The sequence below is a fragment of the Chiloscyllium punctatum genome, chromosome 7 (assembly GCF_047496795.1).
Source record: "Chiloscyllium punctatum isolate Juve2018m chromosome 7, sChiPun1.3, whole genome shotgun sequence".
Classification (NCBI taxonomy): domain Eukaryota; kingdom Metazoa; phylum Chordata; class Chondrichthyes; order Orectolobiformes; family Hemiscylliidae; genus Chiloscyllium; species Chiloscyllium punctatum.
In genome coordinates this window covers 135,708,541-135,730,305 of record NC_092745.1, presented here as the reverse complement: position 1 = coordinate 135,730,305, position 21,765 = coordinate 135,708,541, and the positions used below count along the sequence as shown (strand labels likewise).

Genomic DNA, 21,765 nt, shown 5'->3' with positions numbered 1-21,765 from the left:
ATAGATGAAGGGAAAGCGGTAGATGTGGTATATATGGATTTTAGTAAGGCGTTTGATAAGGTCCCCCATGGTAGGCTACTGCAGAAAATACAGAGATATGGCATTGAGGGTGAGTTGGAGGTTTGGATCAGGAATTGGCTGGCTGGAAGAAGACAGAGGGTAGTAGTTGATGGCAAAGGTTCATCTTGGAGTGCCATCACTAGCGGTGTTCCGCAAGGATCTGTTTTGGGACCATTGCTGTTTGTCATTTTTATAAATGACCTGGAGGAAGGGTTAGAAGGTTGGGTGAGCAAGTTTGCGGATGATACGAAAGTCGGAGGAGTTGTAGACAGTGAGGAAGGATATGGCAGGTTACAGCGGGATATAGAGAAGCTGCAGAGCTGGGCAGAAAGGTGGCAAATCGAGTTCAATGTAGCTAAGTGTGAGGTAATTCACTTTGGTAAGAGTAACAAAAAGATGGGGTACTGGGCTAATGGTCGGATACTTGGTAGTGTGGAAGAGCAGAGGGATCTTGGTGTCCATGTACACAGATCTCTGAAAGTTGCCACCCAGGTAAATAGTGCAGTGAAGAAGGCAGATGGCGTACTGTCTTTTATTGGTCGAGGAATTGAGTTCCGGAGTCCTGAGGTCATGCTGCAGTTGTATAAGACTCTGGTGCGGCCGCATCTGGAATATTGTGTGCAGTTTTGGTCGCCATACTATAGGAAGGATGTGGAGGCACTGGAACGGGTGCAGAGGAAGTTTACCAGGATGTTGCCTGGTATGGTAGGAAGATCCTATGAGGAAAGGCTGAGGCACTTGGGGTTGTTTTCATTGGAGAAAAGAAGGTTTAGGGGTGACTTGATAAAGGTGTACAAGATGATTAGGGGGTTAGATAGGGTTGACAGTGAGAACCTTTTTCCACATATGGAGTCAGCTATTACAAGGGGGCATAGCTTTAAATTAAGGGGGGGTAGATATAGGACTGATGTTAGGGGTAGGTTCTTCACTCAGCGAGTCGTAAGTTCATCGAATGCCCTGCCAGTAGCAGTAGTGGACTCTCCCTCTTTATGGGTATTTAAGCGGGCATTGGATAGGTATATGGAGGATAGTGGGCTAGTGTAGGTTAGGTGGGCTTTGATCGGCGCAACATCGAGGGCCGAAGGGCCTGTACTGCGCTGTATTCTTCTATGTTCTATATTCTATGTTCTTAACTCACCCTTTAATTTCAGGGTGACACCTCCTCCTTTCTCATTCAGCCCCTCGATCTGGGGTGTTGTGTAGCCTGGAACATTTATATCCCAACCTTGATCAGCTTCTCGCCATGTTTCAGTGACAGGGATTTTCTCTAACCCATTCTGCACTGGTTTTGTTGCTGTTCATCATCTCCTTCTGATCGCTCTGTACGTTCACTTCATGAGTTTATCATTTCATCGTTACGATTCCTCACATGGAGCGTGTTCACTGACACACTCTTACTGTTCATCTCTCAATTTCGTCCTGCACCGATCTGTGTGTCCAATCCACAGCCTGATCATACGAGCCATCAATGTGAAATAAAGAAGATGGGAATCTATTTCTCAATTAACTCAGGGAACGTTACTGTCTGCTCAGCATGTGGGAGAATGAAGCTTCATTGAAAGATTAAAAACTGAAATCCAATTCTCCCTGAATCACAAATCAATAGGGAAAGAGAATGAGCTCAGAGCTGAGCTGAATGAGTTTCTAAACAGAAATAAGGATCTGACTGATCAACAGTCTCATGATTTTCCATCAGGAACACAACCATTCCCCGTGGAACACATTCCCCACCCCTGATGATTGAGAAATGCTGGAGTTATTCGATAGCCAGGCTGGGGACTTGCAGCTGATTGGTCAGTTGTCAGGTGAGTTCCTGATACTGTCCACTTGCTGGAACAGCCAGTGATCTGGGATCCAGTCTGAGGATCACGGAATGATTTCCCCCATAGGCCCCAGGGTGGGATTACTGTAGGACAGCTGGAATAAGCTGGGAAAGCAGACCTTCTGGATATCTCCAGTGAACTGATAAATAATCATTCCTGAATCAGCACAGAAACAGGTGCTTCAGCCCACCATAGCCATACCTTCCAACAAACACCAAACTACACTCATCCTAATTATCTGCACTTGAACCGGAAGTGACTATGCCCCAACATTTTAACTGGGTCATATTTTCCTTCACCTTGTCCATATTTCTGGGATCTTGCTGTGTACAACTTGTTTGATGTGTTCCCTGCAGTTTAACAGGGACAGTACTTCAAAAGTACCTCACTGGCTGCAAAGTGCTTTGGGATATCCTGAGGGAGTGGAAGGTGCTATAGAAATGTAAATCTTTCCTTTCTGTTTGATTCCCAGATTCTTCAGGAGGCTTTTTCTCCAAACAGTCTGAGATCAAACCCACTCCGTCTCCAGCACTCACTGCAAGCTGTCTCCGAATTAAATCATATCGACTCTCAGGCTGGGTTCTCGAAGGATGAGAAAGGTCTTTGTAGACACAGAAACAAAGCTGTCTCCTCTCTCCTCTTCCCTCACATGCCCAGATTACAGATGGTAGATTCCCATTAGGTGACAGTTTAATACCTTGGTCACGAACAGAAAGATTGTTCCTGTAACTATTGCAGACAAAAACTTTAATATTTCTGTTCAGGTTAAGCTGCTGTTTGATCCTCATGGTCTAATTAGGCAGTGGCCGGGGTCAGGGGTCAGGGTGGAAATGGGATCAGTCTCAGTGAGTGAGACACTAACGTACCTTCAGTCTTTGTGAAGTGCCCGGAGAATCCCACACCCCCACATTCCCAATACACACACAGACACATACACAGACACTCACTCTCTCTCACACACACACAGACACACACTCTTTCTCACATACATACACACACTCACACACACATTCACACACACACTCACACCACACACACAGACACAGACACACACAGACACTCACTCTATCTCTCTCTCTCTCACGCACACACACACACACACACTCACACCACACACTCTCTCACACACACACATACACAGACATGCTCTCACACACAAACACAGACACAGACACAGACACATATACAGACACTCAATCACACACACACACAGACACACACACAGACACTCACTCTCTCTCACACACACAGACACACACACACACTCTTTCTCACATACATACACACACACACACACACACTCTCACACACACACATACACAGACATGCTGTCACACACACACACACACACTTTGAGAGACACTGGCCCTCCTGAGTGGAGAGAGACTGGGACACGGGGACAGAAGCTGAAATCAGAGTCAGGTCATTCAGCAGAGAAATAAGGAAACTGTTCATCACAGTGACAGTGTTTCTGAGTGAAACTGTCTAAGACAGAGAGAGAGAGGGAATTGAGGGACGACAGGGAAATCTGTAACACCTCATGGTTCCTGGATGGGCCAGTGATGGATGGATTAAAGCCGGGGGTGTACACGAGGCTGTGGCAGCTTAGGGTTTGTGTTTGGGAATTATTCTGCCTTTCAATGAACTACGTGTTGAAGGGAAGCCCATGACTGAGCTGCCCTCCAGCTGACTGCCTCCTGCACTGAGCTGAACAAAGTGCTGCTCTCTATCCCATTCCTGTCAGCTCCAAGCCATCCTTAACACTCCAGCTCTGTCACCGTTCTGACACCAAGCAGATGAACAGGCTCATTCACTGTCCTGGGCTCCACACACTCACCAACAAGGACAGAAAATCATTTCACTCAAAACATCTTAACCCAAGGTTATCATCATCACCAATTCAATCAGTCACCTTGAGAGGGAATAATGGAGCAGCTGAGGGCCAGAAAATGAAGACAGTGAAAGCTTAACACTTGCTCGACTGAACCCGGTCCATTCCATATCCCCCTCACATCCCCCAGCCCCTACACCCCCTCCCTATCTCTGTAACCCCCTCCAGCCCCTACCCCCTCCCTATCTTGTAAACTGCCCCTAATGCTGACACTATACACTCTCTGGTCTTCACCAATTCCCGCTCATTCCCAGTTTTAGTCATTCCGGGATAGTTGGCTGTTCCTATAAAAGCTGGGTTGCTAAGCTCTGTAAATACTTTCTGAATCTCCTCGGCAAACCACGACCCCTTGAGATGCTCCTGTGAACCAGCTGTTTAATGTTACGGATTGATGAGTGTGCATCTGAAATGGACATTAATTGATTCGGGATTCGTGGGTGTGTGATTGGATTTTGCAGCACAGTTAAGTGGATGGTGTTATCTATCCTGATGAAGGGTTCAGCCCGAAACATCGACTCTCTTGCTCCTTAGCTGCTGCCTGACCTGCTGTACTTTTTCCAGCACCACACTTTATCAACTCTGGTGTTATTGTTCAGAACAGTTGTGATCCCACTGAATAGTGGGACAGCCTCAACAGACTGAATGGCCTCCACTTGTTCCTGTACTAACTTTGGGATCTTTCTGTGTTACTGTTGGCAGCCAAATTTCCTTGATCAGAATTGTAACTGCACTGTTAATATATTCCATCGGTTTTGGGGTATGCTGAAGTGCTATAGGGTGCTATAGGAATGCACATCTGTTTGATGTTGATTTGAGGGATTGTCTGAAATCCATACACACCTCATTCTCCAGTCTATCATTCTTACCTCAAACTCTTCACTTTGTAAAACTTTGGTGAATGGAACTGTCTCTCTGATTCAAGTCCAGCTTGTTGTTGTATTTATCAGAGATTTCCTGTTGGTTGCCTCCTGTTGTAGGAAACACCAGGCAGTGATTGGTCTCTGTGAATGTGGGAAACCTGTTCTGGCCCAGTGTCTGAGCACACAGTCAGCTCACACACAGCCCAATATCAATCCATGAGAACTGTCCGTCAGTTACATCCTCCTGCTGAGAATAGCCTTGTCAGAGACTCGGAACAGTAATACAGAGCCGGCAATAATTTCCCCAGAGATTCAAAGGAAATTGTGGTGATACCATAAACGACCCTGAGTGCTGTCAGTGAGAAAAGGAAAAGGCATTGGCTACAGGAACTAAATACTCGTGAGTCACCTCACAATCTGTCCTGAGATTCTGTCACAATGTCTCGGGGTTCATTTCATTGCAAAGTGAGAGAATTGCTCAGATTTATTGGAGGAATTTCTCTTTTGGTGATGATTTATTCTGTTCTGTTCTCTCCACCTCACTGTCTCTGGGGCATGAAGCTTGGTTCTGGTCTGTCATTAATAACCCTCTGGTCTCCCAGCGAGAGGCTCAGTCAGTGAGAGTGTCCCATTAATGAGTCAGAGTCCCTGCTCAATGTCCCAAACCTTCACCCTCCTGTTCGAACCCCAAAACAGGAACCAGTCTTTCAGCTGCTCATCTCTCTGCTGCTCCTTTGAAATAGTTATTCACAAAAATGCAACATCGGACCCTTTCTCCATCACCCTGCAATATCTCCCCTTCAGATCCACACTGACCCTGAGGATTACAATGGACTAGGTTCCAGTCGAATTTCACACAGTGAATTACAGATGAGGACAATTGTCAAGAATGAGGGAGTGCTGCACTGTTGGAGGGTCAGTGCTGAGGGAGTGCCACACTCTCAGAGGGTCAGTGCTGAGGGAGTGCCGCACTGTCAGAGGGTTAGTGCTGAGGGAGTGCCACACTGTCAGAGGGTCAGTGCTGAGGGAGTGCCACACTCTCAGAGGGTCAGTACTGAGGGAGTGACGCACTGTAGGGTCAGTACTGAGGGAGTGCCACATTATCAGAGGGTCAGTGCTGAGGGAGTGCCGCACTGTCAGAGGGTCAGTGCTGAGGGAGTGACGCACTGTAGGGTCAGTACTGAGGGAGTGCCACATTGTCAGAGGGTCACTACTGAGGGAGTACCACATTGTCAGAGGGTCAGTACTGAAGGAGTGTAACCGTGTGACAGATACAATAGGACATGGATATATACACACACAATCAGACATGGACACAGACCCTGAGAATCAGAAGGACACAGCTACATACAAACAGTTTAACTCTCTCTGACACAGGCACTGAGAATCAGATACATATAAACACATACAAACAGAGTCACACAATCTCAACCCAGATAGACACCCAGAGAGACACCCACGCACACACTGAGCCTCAGATAGACACAGATCCATACAAGGACAGTCACACACTCTCTGTGACATAGACACACTCACAATGAAACACTCAGATAGACCCATGAGCAGACTGACTGGAACACATTGCCACAATCACACAAACAATCTCACACAGCCACAGTCTCCGACACAATAAAGTCTCTGGGAAACAGGCTTATTATTTCATGAATAAAGATGTTCACCTCACTCACTGAAGCTTCTGTAAATGCTCCGAAGCAGCTCATCCATCCCAGAAAATATTCATGAGGATCAGTTTGAGACTGCGGAAAGTTCACATGAGGCAGGAGTGATCCTCACTTCCAATATCCTCTTTAAACAAGTTTCCACGGCGATGTGCAGATTTAAATGTCACCCAGATCAATCTGTTTGTCTGCATCTTGCTGCTGTTTTGAATTTGCTGATGATGGTTTGTGCTGAGTTTGAGATGTTCCAGGAGAACGCAGGCCCCCTTTAGATGTTTCTGTCTCCATTTGCTGTTCCCACAAGATCAAAGACAATTACAGCACAGCACCAAGCCCTTTCACCTTCCCAGCCTACACCCAGTGACCGAGGAAGGTGATCAGGGGATACAGGAGGACCCAGGAAGTGTGGAATCTCTCTGATCTGGTGTGGTGGTGTTCACAGAATCAGAGAATCTCACTGCACTCAAAGAGGCCATTCAGCCTATCGAGTTTGTTTCAGCTCTTTGACAGATCAATACAATCACCCTCAGGACTTATGTACTCCTGACAGCCTTGTGAAATATTCTCCTTCCCCGATTCTGTTTTGAAAGCTCTGATCGAATCTGCTTTCACTGCCCTTTCAGGCAGCACCTTCCAGATCCCAGCAGATTCTCAATCTCTCACACAGAAACCTGTCATGAAGGTTGTTTGTTCGAGTGGCACAGATTCCTAGAATGACCTTGCTGTCCGTGGTTCTGAATTCAACAGGCGCCGCTGTCTCAGGCTCTCTCCGGAATTCCTGAACTTTCCATGACTATTCCCAGCAAGCCCGCTCCCAAAAAGACCACAAACTACATGGAAAAAGGAGAGATCACTGTGTCAGAGAAAATCTCCCACCTCCCTCTTGGCTCTTTCCCTGATTCCCTTCAATCTCTCTCCATCTGGTGACTGACCCTCCTGCCCCTGGAAACACTTTCTCATTATTTACTCCATCAGAACCTTTCCTCATTTATTAAAGTTTTAATTGATTTATCCACATTTTATTAAATCTCTGCTGATCCTTCCCTGCTCTAAGGGGAAGAATCTCAGCTTTTCCAGTCTCTCCACATTCACTCATGCCTGTCATTCCTGATTCCATTCCAGTTAATGTACTCTCCAAGACTCTGACATCCTTCCGAAAGAATGACGCTCAGGACTGGGCACATTCTCCTGCTGTGACCAAACTCGTAATCCATGGTATCTCACAGGAAGTTAACGGAGAGCAATCTGTCGAAATGAACAAACAGGAACACAAATTAGGAGCTGGAGGCAATTCAGCCCTTCAAGCCCGTGCTATCATTTGATAAAATAACAGCTGATCTGACTGTGTCACCACTCCACAACATAGTGACCCCAGGATGACCTTTCATTCCTTTATTAATCAAGGACCTGTCCTTCCCAGCCTTAAACAAATATTTAATATCACTGTCTGCAGTGGTGCCTGGACAAGAGAATTCCAAATCCTTATCACTGGGTGAGGAAAACTACTCCCCTTCAGCTCTGTCTTCAGTGGGAGACCCTTCATTACTAACCCATGTCCCCTCACTCTAGACCCTGTACAAGGGGAAACATCCTCTCAGTCTCCATCCTGACAAGGTCCCTCGGGATCTGATAGGTTTCAATAAGATCCCTCACATTCTTCATCACCCCATTGGATATAGGTCCAGCCTGTCCCTCCTTCCCTCATTCGATAACCCCCTCACCCCAGGAATCACTGGAGTGAACTTTCTCTCCTAATGTAATGATATCCTTTTATAACTGAGCAATCCAGGACTGTGCCCAGTGTTCCCGTGGTCTCACCACCATCCAGTACATTTTAAACCATAAAAGAAATTCCCAGTTTTACAATCCATTCCCCTCGAAGGCAGCAACATTGCATTTCTCTTCTGAGTCATTCTCTGACCCTGTTTCCTGACCTTGTTCAGTGATTGATGCACCAGGACCCCCAGATCCCTCTTTCCTGCAGAGTTGTGCAATCTCTCTCCATTTTTATGAAATGCTGCTTTTCTGCTCTTCCTGGAAAAATCAACAACTTCCCACATTAACCTCCATCGGTCACATTCTCTCCACTTCAGTGAACCTGACCCTCACCCTTTTGCAGATTCTTGATCTCTTCGTCACAACCTAATCCCTACCTTTCCTACAAGTTTGAGCCAACCCCCGAACTTTAGCCCCAAATCCCTCCTTTTCCAACATAGTCTGGGCTCGGTTTGGGAGTGGGTTGCTGGGAACAATGATGGAAATGTTGGGAATGCCGGGAGAGAGCCTGGACAGCAGAGGCTGTGGGAGTCAGCACACGGACAGTAATCCCCCCCACCCACCCCCCCCACCCCCCCCACCCCCCCCACTCCCCCCACCCCCTCCCACCCCCCCCCCCCCCACCCCCACCCCCCCCACCAGGCTCCTTCCAGATAAATGAGCTGCTCCAAAGACCCAACCTCCATTGCAGGGATCTTGTGTGAGATTGAGAATCTGTCTCAGGGCCCTTCACAACAATTCACTCAGTCCCATTAATGCTGCTTTACAGTGACACAGGCAGACTCACCAAACCTCAAGCTTCCAACTCTTCCTCACTGAAACAGGAGGAGGTCATTCAGCCCCTCCAACCTGATCCTACATTCACAGGCCATTCAGCCCTGCTTTTCACAGGAACAGTAGGGAGAGGGAGTGTCCACATAAGAATCATCAATATCGGACAGTTACTCATTAATCCAACTGGGGACCCTGCAATAATGTCTCCATCCTGAGAGTGGGCAGAATGTGGGTTCACAAGGAATTATTGAGGAAGATCATAAAGGTGAGAAAGGGAAGGTGCATGATCCAGTGAGAGAGAAAGGAATCGAAGGGCTGGGAGGAGGTTCATGTGGAGATGAATCCCCACCATGGAACAGTTGGGCTAAGTGACCTGTTTCTGTGCTGTGAATCTCCTTTTATTAGAGTGATTCCAACAGGTAACTCCTTCCCTGAAATGGCTCCAATCAATGCCAGAGTCACAATGGGAACTGGAGTGATCCAGGAGAGAGAATGTGATCAGCCTCACAAACAGCAGCTGAACATAGAAATCTTTTCACAGGAGAATGTGGAATTATACGGCAGCTGGTGACAGAGAGATTCTCACCACGTATGTTCATTCCAAACTCCAGACACACTCCGCAGCCCATAATTAGTGCTCAGTGCTGTCACATTATCTGCTCAGTGTTATTACTTTATTACATGCTTCACATTAATGAAGAAAAACAGTGTTTTAAACTGTGCTCCCTGACTCACTCAGTAAGGATACTCAGAACCATGGCTATGGCACCAGTAGGAGCCTCAAGTCCCTGATCTCAGTTCACCTGAAGCCCAGGCCTAACGATCAGAGAACGCCCATCATTTGCTGCTGTGTGTTCAGAGTAGAATCTCTGTGGGAAATGGATGAGCTTTAATTACAGGCTTTGGGCCTGTGCAATGAACCAACTGTCCCTCAGGAGATTCTGGTCAGCGTGGGAGCTGGAGACCAGGCCCCAGAAATAAAGCTCCTGAAATGAGATTTCATTCCCTGAAATGTTTCGGATATTGAGAAAGCTGGAATTACAAACCAAGACTAAGTTTCTGAGGTGAATTGGATCTGATTTCTTCCTAATGATCAGGTTTAGTCACACACAGGGAAAGAGTATCTTTTATTTAACATTCTCCGTATATTTAACATTGACTTTTATCTCCTGTGTAACCGTTCAATTCCCGAGTTGGTGAAAAGTCCTGTAATATCATTGTAATGTGATCTAACTGCACTGCACTTGAAGCATCAAATCACAGCATGAGACAACACAATAGGGGCCTTTTCACCTTCAATCTGTGTCCCTCTGGTCACTGACCCTCCTCCCCCTGTAAACACTTTCTCCTGATCTACTCATAGATTCACAGATTTAAACATCATGGAAACAGACCATTCAGCCCAACCTGTCCATGCCAACCTGGTTTCCTAATCTGAGCTGATCCCATTTGTCTGCGTCTGGCCCATATCCCTCTAAACCTCTCCTATCCATGCTCCCGTCCAAATGTCTTTCTCATGTTGTAATTATTCCTGCCTCTACCACTTCCTCTGGCAGCTTGTTCACACGTACCACACTCTGTGTGAAAAAATTGTCCTTCGGCTCCCTTTTAACTCTGTCCCCTCTCACCTTAAAATGTAAGCTCTTTAGTTTTGAACTCCCCTAACTTCGGGACAAGACTTTGGCGAACCACTTTATATTTGCTCCTTATGATCTTATCGCCTCTATAACCCTCGTGTGATTTTATACACCTCTCCTTCAGCCTCGTCTGCTCCAGGGAAAAAAAGCATCCCAGTATGTCCACCCTCTCCTTCTAACTCAAACCTTCCAGTCTCGGTAACATTCTTATAAATGTGCTTTGTTCCCTTTCCGACATAAGGTGACTATAAATGTATGCCGTACTCCAAATATGGCCTTCCCACTGTCGTGGCCAGCTGTAACATGATGTTAAATCCTGGATTCAATGCTCCGACCAATGAAGGTAAGTATGTGAAACGTAATCTTCATTGCCCTGTCAACATGTAAAACCATACTCCATCAAACTCTCTCCATGGCTTTGAACACCTCAGTTAAACCTCCCGGAACCTTCTCTGCTCTAAGGAGAACAATCCCAGCTTCTCCAGTCTCTCCACATTCACTAAGGTCCCTCATCCCTGATCCCATTCCTCAGCTCCCTCTCCTCACCCTGACATTGTTCTGAAAGAGCAGGGCCCAGGATCGGACACAATCCTCCCTGAGGCTGGGGTTTGTTATTGAGATCAAGGAAACAAGGGACAGGAAAATCAAATGTGGGCAGACGAGAGACTGGGCCGGAGTGAGGACAGGGTGGGGAATGGAGGTTTTATTCACAACGCAAGGAGCTGTGCCCTGGAGGGTGCCTGGAGCTTGGAACCCTCCTCATGGGCAGCCTTGGTGAGGGCAATTCTTAATCGGGGAGTGGGGGGGGCAGAGGCAGAGGTGTGAGATCCTAACCCCCTCCTTCCTCCCCCTCCTCCACTTTGATTCAGTCAGGACAGCCCATGGACACTGTTCCCCCACCATCACTATTGCATGCCCCGGGGTTTGGTGGGGGAGGGGAGGGGAGTAACAAATGGCCTGAATCCCAGCCCTGGCAGTGACCCAGTGACGAGCAGTGACCCAGTGACAGACAGTGACCCAGTGACGGGCAGTGACCCAGTGACAGGCAGTGACCCAGTGACAGGCAGTGACCCAGTGACGGGCAGTGACCCAGTGACAGACAGTGACCCAGTGACAGGCAGTGACCCAGTGACGGGCAGTGACCCAGTGACAGGCAGTGACCCAGTGACGGGCAGTGACCCAGTGACAGGCAGTGACCCAGTGACAGGCAGTGACCCAGTGACGAGCAGTGACCCAGTGACGGGCAGTGACCCAGTGACAGACAGTGACCCAGTGACGGGCAGTGACCCAGTGATAGACAGTGACCCAGTGACAGACAGTGACAGGCAGTGACCCAGTGACAGACAGTGACCCAGTGACAGACAGTGACCCAGTGACAGGCAGTGACCCAGTGACAGACAGTGACCCAGTGACGGGCAGTGACCCAGTGTCGGGCAGTGACCCAGTGACAGACAGTGACCCAGTGACGGGCAGTGACCCAGTGACAGGCAGTGACCCAGTGACAGGCAGTGACCCAGTGTCGGGCAGTGACCCAGTGACAGACAGTGACCCAGTGACAGGCAGTGACCCAGTGACAGGCAGTGACCCAGTGACGGGCAGTGACCCAGTGACAGACAGTGACCCAGTGACAGGCAGTGACCCAGTGACAGACAGCGACCCAGTGACGGGCAGTGACCCAGTGACAGACAGTGACCCAGTGACGGGCAGTGACCCAGTGACAGACAGTGACCCAGTGACGGGCAGTGACCCAGTGACGAGCAGTGACGCAGTGACAGACAGTGACCCAGTGACAGACAGTGACCCAGTGATGGGCAGTGACCCAGTGACAGGCAGTGACCCAGTGACGGGCAGTGACCCAGTGACGAGCAGTGACCCAGTGACAGACAGTGACCCAGTGACGGGCAGTGACCCAGTGATAGACAGTGACCCAGTGACAGACAGTGACAGGCAGTGACCCAGTGACGAGCAGTGACCCAGTGACAGACAGTGACCCAGTGACGGGCAGTGACCCAGTGATAGACAGTGACCCAGTGACAGACAGTGACAGGCAGTGACCCAGTGATAGACAGTGACCCAGTGACAGACAGTGACCCAGTGACGGGCAGTGACCCAGTGTCGGGCAGTGACCCAGTGACAGACAGTGACCCAGTGACGGGCAGTGACCCAGTGACAGACAGTGACCCAGTGACAAGCAGTGACCCAGTGACAGACAGTGACCCAGTGACGGGCAGTGACCCAGTGTCAGGCAGTGACCCAGTGACAGACAGTGACCCAGTGACGGGCAGTGACCCAGTGTCAGGCAGTGACCCAGTGACAGGCAATGACCCAGTGATGAGCAGTGACCCAGTGACAGGCAGTGATCCAGTGACGGGCAGTGACCCAGTGACAGGCAGTGACCCAGTGACAGACAGTGACCCAGTGACGGGCAGTGACCCAGTGACGAGCAGTGACCCAGTGACGAGCAGTGACCCAGTGACGGGCAGTGACCCAGTGACGGGCAGTGACCCAGTGACAGACAGTGTTCTCACTGACTGGGATGGGGGTGGAGACATGGGGGACATGGGTTTGAGGGCGACAGTCAGAACCAGAACCAGAACCTTCACAGAGAGAACGTGACATGAGAACTCCGGGAGATAAACGGTCCCTTCAACCATGTACCTACTTTATTTGATATAAAATACACGAGAAAACAGAGATAGTCCTTTAATGTGTGAAACCAGAGAGAGAGGAATGGAGAGAGGGAGTGAAAGAGAAGGGGAGTAACGGAGAGAGGGAGAGAGTGAGAGGGAGAAGGAGTGAGGGAGAGAGAATGAGGGATAGAAAGCAAGAGGAAGTGAATGACGGAGAGGGGGTGCTGAGAGAGAGTGAGAGACAGAGGGAGTAAGTGATAGACAGAGAGAGTGAGTGTGATGGAGGGAAAGTGAGTGACAAAATGAGGAAGAAAGTTTTGGAGAGAGGGAGTGAGTAATGGAGAGACAGTGAGTGAATATTGGAGAGAGGGAGAGGCTGACGGAGAGAGGGAGAGGCAGGAGTATGGAGCTCTCTGCTGCAGCTGATGCAGTGGGAGGTGATGTCTGGAGCTGTCAGTCCCAGTGCCCAGCCTGGGTTATAGCCTGCCCTCTGATGGGGCAGCAGCAAGGACCCCAGTCCCTGGGTCAGTGAAAAGTCCCGTGCTGTCCCACTGCAATCGAAGGAAATCAGAGCTCCATTACTGCTGGGCACTGTCCCTAACACCCCTCCAAGTCCAGCTCTGTATTAACCCAACACACCCAGAGACAGAAACAGAGACTAAGGTGAATTAAAAAAAGGAACTGTAGATGCTGGAAATCTAAAACAGAAACAGAAAGTGCTGGAGAAACTCAGCAGGTCTGGCTGTGCCTTTGGAGAGAGTCCATTGGCCCCTCATAACTGAATATCTCCTGATGTGCTCCTGTGTCAGATTTAATCTTGGAATGTTCCTTTGAAACATCCTGGGAGCTTTCATTGTGTGAAAGGTGCTATATAAATGAAGTAGTTGTTGATTCCCGAGTGTTTCTCTGGTTGGCTGGGTTTTTGGGAAAAGCTGTCAGCACCTTGTCTGGACAATGAAGGGTTAATTTGATCAGGGTTGAAAGGGTGAACAGGTTCACACCCACGAGTCCCAGCCAGTGAATGCCCAGTATTCCCGAATGAATTCATCAAAATGCCAATCCCTCCAAATCCCAGAAAATAATCACCTCCTGAAAGTTGGCGTCAGCTGATTGACTCTGATGACCAGTGGGTGGGGAAGATATAAATCCAACTGTTAATGTCACTGTATAAACTACCTCTTCATTCTGAAGGCTGGAAAATGAATGCAGTGGGTTCGGATCTTTAATCAGGGCTGCAGGATATAAATATTTAACAGCCACAGCTCAACCATCATTTGTTCAGAGGCTGAAGAACAAATGATGTTGTGCAGCTTGTAAGAAGGAGTTGAAATATTTGAAGTTTGTCGCCCTGACGACGGACTGAGCCTCAGTCTAAAGGCCCATCCTGAGGACAGAGGCTGGGGTATGGAGGTTGCCCAGTCTGAGGGGCAGCGGGGGGTGGCACACGCAGTGGGGGCAATGCTCCAGCCCATTGTTCCCCTGGGGTCTGTCCTTGTGATGGTCAGAACCTGGGCCCTGAGAGCCCCTGGACGTTTGGGAGATGGTGAGGGAGAGATGGAAATCGGACTCTCTCTGGGAGGGTGAGTCTCTCAGGGTGACCTCTGCCTTACATCTGCCTCTTTGATACCGTGTCCATGTTTAACATTCAGACCAAACACACCATCATTCCCCAAACCTAACACCCACATCGTTCACCAGTCAGCACCTGTTAGCAAAGAGAGTGTCCTTCAGACATGAAACCCAGCAAAGGGGTGCCCACTCCCTGTCAGTGCTGCATTACTGTGCCCACTCCATGTTAACGCTGCATTACTGTGCCCATTCCATGTTAGTGCTGCATTACTGTGTCCACTCCATGTTAGTGCTGCATTACTGTGCCCACTCCCTGTCAGTGCTGCATTACTGTGTCCACTCCATGTTAGTGCTGCATTACTGTGCCCATTCCATGTTAGTGCTGCATTACTGTGTCCACTCCATGTTAGTGCTGCATTACTGTGCCCATTCCATGTTAGTGCTGCATTACTGTGTCCACTCCATGTTAATGCTGCATTGCTGTATCCACTCCATGTTAGTGCTGCATTACTGTGTCCACTCCATGTTAATGCTGCATTGCTGTATCCACTCCATGTTAGTGCTGCATTACTGTGTCCACTCCCTGTTAATGCTGCATTACTGTGCCCATTCCATGTTAGTGCTGCATTACTGTGTCCACTCCATGTTAATGCTGCATTGCTGTATCCACTCCATGTTAGTGCTGCATTACTGTGTCCACTCCCTGTTAATGCTGCATTACTGTGTCCACTCCATGTTAATGCTGCATTACTGTGTCCACTCCATGTTAATGCTGCATTGCTGTATCCACTCCATGTTAGTGCTGCATTACTGTGTCCACTCCATGTTAATGCTGCATTGCTGTATCCACTCCATGTTAGTGCTGCATTACTGTGTCCACTCCATGTTAATGCTGCATTGCTGTATCCACTCCATGTTAGTGCTGCATTACTGTGTCCACTCCCTGTTAATGCTGCATTACTGTGCCCAGTCCATGTTAGTGCTGCATTGCTGTGTCCAATGCCACCAGTACTCTGTCTAACTGAAGTATAACCCCTTGACATTTGTACTTAATTCCTTTGTGATCAATGATAAGATTTTGCCAGCTTTCTGACTGCGTTTGTAAGTTGCAATGGGACATTGACAGGATGCAGAGCTGGGCTGAGAAGTGGCAGATGGAGTTCAACCTGGAAAAGTGTGACGTGATTCATTTTGGAAGGTCGAAGTTGTGTGCATTTTACAGGATTAAAGGCAGGATTCTTGTCAGTGTTTAGGAACAGGGGGATCTTGGGGCCCATGGCCATGTCAAAGTTGCCACCCAAGTTGATAGGGTTGTTAAGAAGGCGTGTGGTGTGTTGGCTTTCATTAGCAGGGGATTGGGTTTAAGAGCCACGAGGTTATGCGGCAGCTCTATAGAGTCCTGGTTAGACCATACTTGGCAAGATTGTGTTCAGCTCTGGTTGCCTCATTATTGGAAGGATGTAGAAGATTTAGAGAGAGAGTGCAGAGGAATTTTCCCAGGAATCTGCCTGGACTGGAGGGTGTGTCTTATGAAGAAAGGTTGAGGGAGCTGAGGCTTTTCTCATTGGAGTGAAGAAGGATGAGAGGTGACTTGATAGAGGTGTACAAGATGATGAGAGGCCCGATAGAGTGGAGAGCCAGAGAGTTTTTCCCAGGGTGGAAATGTTTATCATGAGGGGGCATAATGTTAAGGTGATTGGAGGAAGGTTTAGGGGAGATGTCAGAGGGATGTTCTTTACACAGAGAGTGGGGGGTGTGTGGAATGTACTTCAAGGAGGATAAAAGGTTGGCACAACATCGAGGGCCGAAGGGCCTGGACTGTTCTGTGTTCGATGTTAATATAACTTGCTGTCCCTACAAACTAACATGTTGTGATTCATGCACTAAGACACCTTGGTCCCTCTGCATCTTACTCCATCAGCCCCTGCTCTTTCCCACTGCTCTCTCCTTCCCCATCGCTGGGGAGGGAGGAAAGGGAACTGGGTGGGTTTCGAGGGAAGAGCTGCCATGCGTTTACAGGGTCAAGGGGCAGCATCAAGGGGCTGAATGACCTCAGGGTGATTTGAGGAATTTTCTGAGGGCTCCATTTGAAGTGTTTGTGTCAAACACCTTGAGCTGTTCCTCTGAGAGTGGGTAAAAATCTCTCTCCCATTCATCATCTGATGGAGAGGGAGTGAGGGAGATCACTGAGGGAGTCAGGGAGGGAGAGAGTGAGGCAGGTCACTGAGAGAGTGAGGGAGTGACAGAGACAGGGACGGAGGGGGTGAGGGAGTGAAGGGGACAGTGAGGGAGGGAGTGAAGGAGTGAAGGAGACAGTGAAGGAGGGAGTGAAGGAGTGAAGGAGTGAGGAGACTGTGAGGGAGGGAAGGAGGGAGTGAAGGAGACGGTGAGGGAGGGAGTAGGGACTCGGGGAGACACTGAAGGAGGGAGTAGGGACTTGGGGAGATATTGAGGGAGGGAGTGGGGACTCGGGGAGACACTGAGGGAGGGAGTAGGGACTTGGGGAGACATTGAGGGAGGGAGTGGGGACTCGGGGAGACAGTGAGGGAGGGAGTGGGGTCTCAGGGAGACACTGAGGGAGGGAGTGGGGACTTGGGGAGACACTGAGGGAGGGAGTGGGGACTCAGGGAGACACTGAGGGAGGGAGTGGGGTCTCTGGGAGACTGTGGACTGCAATGAGGGCTATGGGGCTGAGTGAAGGGGTAAGTGAGGAACGATTGGTCACAGGGACAGGAGCTGCTCTTCACCATCTGGCTGACTGCTTGTGCCAAAATGAAAACGGGTCCCAGACGGTGAGGGAAAGGTTTGGAAATTGCATTGGAGATGAATTCAGGGACAGGGTAAGAATGTACGGTGATAAACTGTGACGTATCAATCCCAAGCACTGGGTCTGAGTGTGACTTGAGGAGAAATATCTTCACCCAGAGAGTGGGGAACCACAGAAAGATGCTGTGGCCAAACCATGAAATGTTTTCAGGAGGAAGTTGGACAGCCCCAGGGGTCACACAAACCAAAGGATCTGGGGGAAAGCAGGGCCAGGTTATTGAATGGATGGTCAGCCATGTTCATGTTGAATGGTAGGGCAGGCTGGAAGGGCTGAATGGGCACTCCTGCTCCTGTTTCCCTTGTTTTGATGTTTGGATGAGTTCAGTGAGACGGTGGGGAACAGGGTCAGAGATGGAGTCAATGGGAGAGATTGGAGAATCAGGAACACCAAGCAGGAACCTATCCAATCCCTGGGAACATCAATGGGCACTGAGTAACAGAGCAGAAAGGGTTAAATGAAAAGGACAGACTGCAGACATGACAACACGGTCGACATTTCCAAACTATTTCAGTGACTGCAAAGAGCTTTGGGATGTCCTGAGGTGGTGGGTGCTAGAGAAATGTAAGTCCTTTCTCCAGTGTCTGTGAAACCTGAGCTGGGTTTGTTCTACATCAGCTGCTCAGTCAGAGTGAAAAGGCTGTGTTTGTTCCCTGGAGACGGACAATAAATGAGGACAGGTTTCCCATTCTCCTGGAGATTCCTCCGAGGCTCAGCCCCAGATGATGTTTGCCGTCTTGTTGCTGAATGTTTCTCGTTTTGGTTTTGATGGATGGAGCTGTCAGGCCTGTAATTACATCGAGCTGCACTCGTTTCTCTTTGGTCTGTTTACAGAGTGTCACACTCTGAGCTCAGAGATTGGGAGGGAGCTCACACCAAATGCTTCCCGCTTCAGTGTTTCCATATCTCGGGAATGACTCCTACTCCAGCTCTCAGCTTCAACTCCAATCCCAATGGATTAACCCTCCTTTCCTTACTCTCCTGGGAGTCACCAACTCCAGCCCCCGCTCCCCAGGCAGGATCGCACACCCCAACTGGTCATTCTTCATCTGCAAGACCTGATGTTAGCTGGCTATTCAACCTTGGGAGAAGTCACACTGAAACCCATCCTGTCTTTAAACAGTGCTGGATAAAATTGTTTATAAAGACATTGGGACCCAGGGCTTTGTGAACAGTGACAGAGACGATCAGAGTTAGGAGGTTATGAACATTTAGACATCACTGAGATTGCAATCGGACTATTGTGTCAAATCCTGACCCTGCTTTTCCGAAAGGATGTGGAACTCCTTCAGTACCAGCCCTGATTGATAGGGACAGGGTAGAGAGAGCCTTACTTTCAGTCTGAAAGATTAGAGGCAGTGTTGCTGTGTATCTAACCCCATGCTGGGAGTGTTTGATGGGGGACAGTGTAGGGGGAGCTTTACTCTGTATCTAACCCCGTGCTGGGAGTGTATGATGGGGACAGAGTAGGGGGAGCTTTACTCTGTATCTAACCCCGTGCTATCCCTATCCTGGGAGTGTTTGAAGGGGGGACAGTGTAGGGGGAGCTTTACTCTGTATCTAACCCTGTGCTGTCCCTATCCTGGGAGTGTATGATGGGGACAGTGTAGGGGGAGCTTTACTCTGTATCTAATCCTGTGCTAGGAGTGTATGATGGGGACAGTGTAGGGGGAGCTTTACTCTGTCTCTAACCCCGTGCTATCCCTATCCTGGGAGTGTTTGAAGGGGGGACAGTGTAGGGGGAGCTTTACTCTGTATCTAACCCTGTGCTGTCCCTATCCTGGGAGTGTATGATGGGGACAGTGTAGGGGGAGCTTTACTCTGTATCTAACCCCGTGCTGTCCCTATCCTGGGGGTGTTTGATGGGGGACAGTGTAGGGGTAGCTTTACTTTGTATCTAACCCTGTGCTGTCCCTATCCTGGGGGTGTTTGACGGGGGGACAGTGTAGGGGGAGCTTTACTCTGTATCTAACACCGTGCTGTCCCTGTCCTGGGAGTGTATGATGGGGACAGTGTAGGGGGAGCTTTACTCTGTATCTAACCCTGTGCTGTCCCTGTCCTGGGAGTGTATGATGGGGACAGTGTAGGGGGAGCTTTACTCTGTATCTAACCCCGTGCTGTCCCTATCCTGGGGGTGTTTGATGGGGGACAGTGTAGAGGGAGCTTTACTCTGTATCTAACCCCGTGCTGTCCCTATCCTTGGGGTGTTTGAAGGGGGACAGTGTAGGGGGAGCTTTACTCTGTATCTAACACCGTGCTGTCCCTATCCTGGGAGTGTATGATGGGGACAGTGTAGGGGGAGCTTTACTCTGTCTCTAACCCCGTGCTGTCCCTATCCTTGGGGTGTTTGAAGGGGGACAGTGTAGGGGGAGCTTTACTCTGTATCTAACCCCGTGCTGTCCCTATCCTGGGGGTGTTTGACGGGGGGACAGTGTAGGGGGAGCTTTACTCTGTATCTAACCCTGTGCTGTCCCTATCCTGGGAGTGTTTGATGGGGGACAGTGTAGGGGGAGCTTTACTCTGTATCTAACCCCGTGCTGTCCCTATCCTGGGGGTGTTTGATGGGGGACAGTGTAGGGGGAGCTTTACTCTGTCTCTAACCCCGTGCTGTCCCTATCCTGGGGGTGTTTGATGGGGGACAGTGTAGGGGGAGCTTTACTCTGTCTCTAACCCCGTGCTGTCCCTATCCTGGGGGTGTTTGACGGGGGGACAGTGTAGGGGGAGCTTTACTCTGTCTCTAACCCCGTGCTGTCCCTATCCTTGGGGTGTTTGATGGGGGACAGTGTAGGGGGAGCTTTACTCTGTCTCTAACCCCGTGCTGTCCCTATCCTGGGGGTGTTTGGGGTTGACACAGGGCGATGAAATGGGGTTGATTCTGTCTCAGACCCGATATCCTTCACCTTCAGGGACACAAAACGACGGAAACATTCCCCTGACTCCCGTGTGATAAGAATTGGAAGTGACTTTATTCAAAGAGCCAGAGCATAAATAATACATCCTCATCTTAGCAAATATTCATTGTGGGAGAGCTCAGCCTGGAACTGGAGGTGATTATAGATTAACACTAACCTGGTTACTCGCCATCTCACACACTGTAGATTAACACTAATCTGGTTACTCTCTAGCACAGTCTCTGTCGATTAACACTAACCTGGTTACTCTCTAGCACACTCCCTGTAGATTAACACTAACCTGGTTACTCGCCATCACACACTCTGTAGATTAACACTAATCTGGTTACTCTCCAGCACTCTCCCTGTAGATTAACACTAACCTGGTTACTCGCCATCTCACACACTGTAGATTAACACTAATCTAGTTACTCTCTAACACACACTCTGTAGATTAACACTAACCTGGTTACTCTCTAGCACAGTCTCTGTCGATTAACACTAACCTGGTTACTCTCTAGCACACTCCCTGTAGATTAACACTAACCTGGTTACTCGCCATCTCACACTCTGTAGATTAACACTAACCTGGTTACTCTCTAGCACAGTCTCTGTCGATTAACAATGGAGTAAAGGTTATGGTAAAAGGCAAGAGAGTGGGGTTGAGGGTTGAAAAACGTATCAGCCATGATTGAATGACGGAGAACGTTCAATGGGCCGATTGGCCTAATTCTGCTCCGATATCGTATAAAATCATCGAGTCCCTAGAGTGTGGAAACAGGCCATTTGGCCCTTTGACACTGCTCTGACCCTTAAAGTACTGAGGGAGTACCACACTGTCAGAGGGTCAGTGCTGAGGGAGTGCCGCATTGTCAGAGGGTCAGTACTGAGGGAGTGCCGCACTGTCAGAGGGTCAGTGCTGCGGGAGTGCCGCACTGTCAGATGGTCAGTGCTGAGGGAGGGTTGCATTGTTGGAGGGTCAGTGCTGAGGGAGTGCTGCACTGTCAGAGGGACAGTGCTGAGGGAGTGCTGCACTGTCAGAGGGTCAGTGCTGAGGGAGTGCTGCACTGTCAGAGGGTCAGTGCTGAGGGAGTGCTGCACTGTCAGAGGGTCAGTGCTGAGGGAGTGCCGCAATGTCAGAAGGTCAGTACTGAGGGAGTGCTGCACTGTCAGAGGGACAGTGCTGAGGGAGTGCTGCACTGTCAGAGGGTCACTGCTGAGGGAGTGCCGTACTGTCAGAGGGTCAGTGCTGAGGGAGTGCCACACTGTCAGAGGGTCAGTACTGAGGGAGTGCCGCAATGTCAGAGGGTCAGTACTGAGGGAGTGCTGCACTGTCAGAGGGACAGTGCTG

General features: G+C 49.3%; 1 long non-coding RNA gene and 1 pseudogene across 1 annotated transcript in view; one reads left to right on the top strand and one right to left on the bottom strand.

Annotated features, from left to right (window-relative positions):
- Nucleotides 1–21,765, top strand: part of LOC140480172 (netrin-G1-like) — a 167,655-nt pseudogene that overhangs the window by 65,045 nt on the left and 80,845 nt on the right.
- LOC140480173 (uncharacterized) overlaps nt 7,286–21,765 on the bottom strand; it is a 90,719-nt gene continuing 76,239 nt past the window's right edge. Inside the window, exon 3 of the long non-coding RNA XR_011961200.1 lies at nt 7,286–7,558. This is a non-coding gene — a long non-coding RNA (uncharacterized lncRNA). The remainder of the gene's footprint in view (nt 7,559–21,765) is intronic.